Genomic DNA, 6130 nt, shown 5'->3' with positions numbered 1-6130 from the left:
AACTCTCTTGCATTATATATATATATCATCATCATCATCATCATCGTTTAACGTCCGCTTTCCATGCTAGCATGGGTTGGACGACTTGACTGAGGACTGGTGAAACCGGATGGCAACACCAGGCTCCAATCTAAATTTGGCAGAGTTTCTACAGCTGGATGCCCTTCCTAACGCCAACCACTCAGAGAGTGTGTATATATATATATATATATATATATATATATATATATGGGAGAATATACGAAAAAAACAACAACAGACGAGGACAGGTGGTGTAAATAACAAAAGGATGTATTAGTATGACGCTCGGGAATACGGACCACATTAGAAATAATCTGATGGCAGAAATTAATCTTTTAATAATACTTTGCTACTATGACTGACATAAATAAAAAAAATTTGGTATATATTTATGTATTTATGGGCAGGTGAAACTCAGAGTAGCAAGAGACTCGACCAAAATAAAATATATTATTAACCTCTCCTATAGGATTAATCTTTTTTCTGGCAGTCAACAAACGACACATATTTGGAATCAGAATAAACCAAGAATTATTTCTCTGGTGCTTTGTTCTGCTATCCTGCAGTGCAAAATGCTTATATATATATTTAGGTGTTTTGAGGTAGATTTGAAAATCTAAAAACAAACATGCAAACATATGCACAGTAATGTCTAAGAGAAACATATATTTATATATTTTAACCCATGCCAGCATGGAAAACAATGGTAATGTTGATGATTATGTATGCATGTATATATATATTTGTATATGCATTAAAGTCTGTCATACCGGCCATGATGAAATACCACAAGGTATAGAAAATACATATTCGCCTTTATATATTTATATATTTAATCCTTTATATTGAACACTCAATATTTCATCTATTCAATAAGACATATTCCATATATTCAATAAGACATTCAATACTCTATTTCATAGTACCATCCATTTTTATTTTATATTATATATTGTATATTATATTATATATTGTATATTCCATATTCTATATCCCACATTGGTTTTGCAGGAATATAAATAAAACATAAAAAACAGACAGTGTTGGAAGTCTCCTAAACAAAATAATATATTCCTCTATACACAATCATACAAAACCCCCTTTTTTTGTATTTATTTTTACTCGCATATATATATATATATATATATATATATATATATATATATGAAAAATATTTCAATACAAATTGCTTAGGTTTAACTACTCAGAGACACCATTTATATGGAAAATTGTTTTTTCGACATTTGACTGTTGCATCACTGAGAAATTAAGCTCTTTTTTTTAAAAGGTGTTAGTTTTTCAAACCTATGATTAATATTGTATATTTACTTTAGTAATTCCATTTTCACTACTTTGGCCTGTCAGTGAAGTTTGCTTAGCTGAGGACATCGAACAGGAAATATTTGAGTTTTTTTCTCTTTCTTGCTGAAATAATTAAAAAAGAAAATCTTTTTAGTCAGAAGCGAAGGGCAGTGTTCATGACCCTTTACAGCACCTCTGAGATTGATGGGCAGAAGTTAGTATGCGGCATTAGATTTTGTTTTAAATAATGTTTCCTTTAGATTTTTATCATTGAAGCAGTGGAAGAGCGTTTCTAACTTTATAACATGTTGTGAAGAATTAGTTGCAAAAACGTTATTAATAAAACAGGCAGTGGTCTTCTAGGAATTTACTCAGAATTACTATCACATGACCTCTTTTAATCCAGCACAATAGATAATCTGGCATGAGTCTGAAACTAAAGTTGCCAGAAAACTTGTTGGTGTGCCTGTATATCTAATTAAAGATACTTCTTACATTAAGTACGTTGGCACTATATTAACAGTAGAGAAACGGTCTGAGTGAGATTGGTTCCAGCAGATTAGGTTGTATCTATGACACACTATTTGACGATGGAAAACCTACACTGCTGACCTAATGACATATTAACAGTTGTTGATATACATTGTTTTTGCTGGATTTTATTTTTCATTGATCAAGAGAAAGTTATTTACAGAACCAAGAGTGATTTTTCACAGCTCAAAGAAAAACATTGTTCTTGTTTTTCTTAGCTTTTTTTCTTAATCTAATTTTTAACCGATTTAAATATTGATTTTTTACATTAGCCTGAGATTGTTATTTAGTTGTTTAGCACCAGGTCAGATCTAATCAAGCAGCCTTATATGCATAAAAGACACTCCAGTCATGACCATCTCAGGTTTTTTTTTTTTCAGACAGCATATTAGTATGTTGTATCCTTTTATTTTTAAGAGAGTAGTGTGCGATCTGAGTGATATGGTTGCTTTTTTCTCCATGTCAACTGACCACATAATGGTTCTCTCATTAGCTTGGCAGGCTTGAGATTCATGAGGTGTGGTGAAGAAGGATTATGTGACATACATACCATTCTCTGAGGCTGTAGCTATGTAAGAGCAATCAAATAGTTTATTTACATTTATCAAATCCATGGAAACTTCAGTAAAACAGGAGAGGATGGTGGTGGTGGCCTGGAGAACAACGATGAAAAGAAATAATTAAAATGTAAAAAAATATAAATACCTATCGGATGCAGAAAGCCAGATAACTGAGGAGTCCGTAAGATAAATTTACATATTTTCCAGAAAAATCCACGATGTCCTGAGTGGGTGATAGGAGAAACCATGATATGGCAAGGGATTATTGTATATATTTTCTCCTTTTATTCTTTTATTTGTTTCAGTCATTTGAGATTGGGAGGGTTGGCTTGAGAAGGGAGGATGCCCAAAACCGGGTAAGATGGCGAGATGGTGTGAGGGTGGTTGCTATGGCATTGAGGTAGATCTGGCCACCCTCGTTAATGGGGACAAAACCTGGATTCAAAATGATGGATGATGATGGATATATACATATACAGAGTTGGCCAAAAGTCACCTGACAGTAAATCAAAATTCCATAAATACTATCTGTAATTCTGGAGTGACTCGAATGGAAAAATGTGTTGCTCAAGAAGGACTTCAGTTTGAACAATTTTCATGATGTCTCATATTTAGATGCTTTTTATTAAATTCATTCAGTTGTTAAACATAGATAAATGTTGGAATTAAATGGCATTGATTTACTGTCAGGTGACTTTTGGCCAACCCTGTATATGTGCGTGTGTGTGTGTGTGTATATATGTATATATATATATATACATATACATACATACACGCATACATACATATATATATATATATATATATATAAAGTTGTAGTATATTGTCAACTTAATGTGACAATCCCAATAAGGGAACACACTACTGCCGTTTAGCCCTATATACTACAACTTTATACTACGACAATATACTACAACTTTATACTATGACAATATACTACAACTTTATCACTCCACTACTGCTTAAATCTCTCTGAGAGATTTAGAAATATTATATTTCTAATTTTGCTGATCAGTGAATAAACTTCACTATGATTTATATAAGTTTGCGAAGGCGAAACAGGCTTCTCTATCCAGCTGGCAAGCTACTTCAGGCTGATGACGAGCAAAGACTCAGAAACATGTCCCTGAATGCTGGCTAGGCTGGGTGGAGGAGCTTGTCTCCCCCTCGCAGACTTAAGGACACAGTAATTGTGTCAAGGCCGACAGGAAGCGGTCCAGCTTCCTAGGGCTAAACGGAAGTAGTGTGTTCCCTTATTGGGATTGTCACATTAAGTTGACAATATACTACAACTTTATCGCTCCACTACTGCTTAAATCTCTCTGAGAGATTTAGAAATATTATATATCTAATATATATATATATCTAATATATATATATATGCATATATATATACATACATACATATATATATATATGACAAGCTTCTTTCAGTTTCCATCTACCAAATCCACTCACAAGGCTTTGGTCGGCCCGAGGCTATAGTAGAAGACACTTGCCTACAGTGCCACGCAGTGAGACAGAACCCAGAACTATGTGGTTGGGAAGCAAGCTTCTTACCGCACAGTCACTCCTGCGCCTATATATATATATATATATACATGCATATCATTATAGATCTCTTTCTAGGTTGATATTAAAGGTTGAAATAGCAGGGAGCCAAACCAATTTGGATGCATAAAGTTTAGTAGCTTACTGATCATGGTTCAAATCCTGATGAGGTCATTTCAACATTTCATTGATCTCACCCCTTAATGTCATGTCTTATTTTTTTATTCAGGGAAATTTTATTAGAACACCATCATCACCATCATCATCATCATTATCGTCGTCATCGTCATCATCATCATCTCCCTTTTCATTTTGTTTTTCTTAGATGTTTGAGTGTGCTTAATGATATGTTGTCCGTTTCCTAAATCAGCTTAACTAAATGAGGTCCCTAATTTTCTATTTAGGGTCTGATGTTTTTTTTTCTTTCCCCCCTATCATGCATTCATTTTAAGAAAGACAATATACTAGAGTTACATCAGTCATCAAAAGGACATATATTTAATTAATAAGTAGCGAGGGCACATTACCAACAAGTCGGTATTTATAGACTTTGTCTATCAACTGTAACAAAGTGGGAAGTGAAAAAACTTCCTAGGTCTGCCTCTGCTGAGTGCACTTTCTACTGCTGCTGCTGCTGCTGTTGATGATGATGGTGATGATGATGATGATCTTGCTGCTGCTACTGCAGCTGATGGCAATGATCATGATGATGGTGGTGGTGGTGGTGGTGATGTGACTGTTACTATTGCTACTGCCTTATCTCCTCTTACTCTTACTTCTGCTTTTGCTTCCACTCACCATCCTCCTCATACATTACTACTACTACTACCGCTGCTACCACTACTACTTCTACTATTAATACCACCACCACCACCAGAGCTGCTGCTGCTGCTGCTGCTGCTGTGGCTGCTAGTGTTACCATCTGACTGCAGCTTTTCAATCATTTATATATATATATAGTCCATTCTGTTAATGCAAGTCCATATCTGTACAGTCATCTCTGTTATGTATTATGACCAATACCTCTTCTACGACTTACTAAACACTTGCTTCCTCAAGCCTGAATTAAATTCATTCCAACTTAAAATTATGGACAGATAAACACAATCATTTTCTTTACCACACAATTTTCTTTCTTGTTAGCTTTTTTCCTGATACTCCATGCATTAAAAATGTTGACAATGACTTACATTTTCTTTTCTCTGTGTGTGTGTGTGTGTGTGTGTGTGTGTGTGTGTGTGTGTGTGTGGCATCTAAGATCAATTTATTCTTTGAACATGTCTGCATTTTCCTGTGTAAACAAGTTTACATTTTTATATATTTACTTAGTGATTCTGTCACCTCTTCTTCGATGACTATAAAGTCTTTCTCAACTGAGGAGGTCTAATGAGACCAAACGTACATGGAGTTATCTCCCATACTTTCTGAAAGTATCAAAATAATATTATTCAAAAGCTATTATGGCTTTTTAAAAAATTTTCTTCCCCTCCCTGCAGTATTAATTTTTAAGTTAGATTTTTAATGGTCTCTGCATTTACATAATAATCATAATAGTTTCACATTTCAGCACAAGGCCAGCTATTTCAGGGTTGGTGGTAAGTTGCTTATGTCAACACCAGTGCATGACTGGTACACTGGTACTTATTTTATCAAGTCCAAAAGGATGAAAGGCAAAGTTGACCTCTGCAGAATTTCAACTCAGAAAATAAAAACGGTTCATTGTTTCTGTATTTAACTCATTTGTTTTTGTATTTCATGTTGTCTATACAGTTGGTGACATCCTGTACCGATATATAATTATATATATATATATATATATGCATACACCCCACACATATCCCTCCTATGTGAGACAGAAGCACTTTCACATACACACACATACACACAATGGACTTTAATTTCCACCCACCAAATTAACTCAGAAGGCTTTGGTCAGCCCAAGACTGTAGTAGGAAACAATTAACCTTGATGTCATTGAGTGCATTTGAACCCAAAACCATGTAGTTACATAGCAAACTTCTTACCCATACACCCATGCCTTACCCAATTATATATATATATATATATATGCATACACCCCACACATATCCCTCCTATGTGAGACAGAAGCACTTTCACATACACACACATACACACAATGGACTTTAATTTCCACCCACCAAATT

The sequence above is a fragment of the Octopus bimaculoides genome, chromosome 17 (assembly GCF_001194135.2).
Source record: "Octopus bimaculoides isolate UCB-OBI-ISO-001 chromosome 17, ASM119413v2, whole genome shotgun sequence".
NCBI lineage: Eukaryota > Metazoa > Mollusca > Cephalopoda > Octopoda > Octopodidae > Octopus > Octopus bimaculoides.
The sequence above is the reverse complement of the archived record's forward strand: the minus strand, read 5'-3'. Positions refer to the sequence as shown.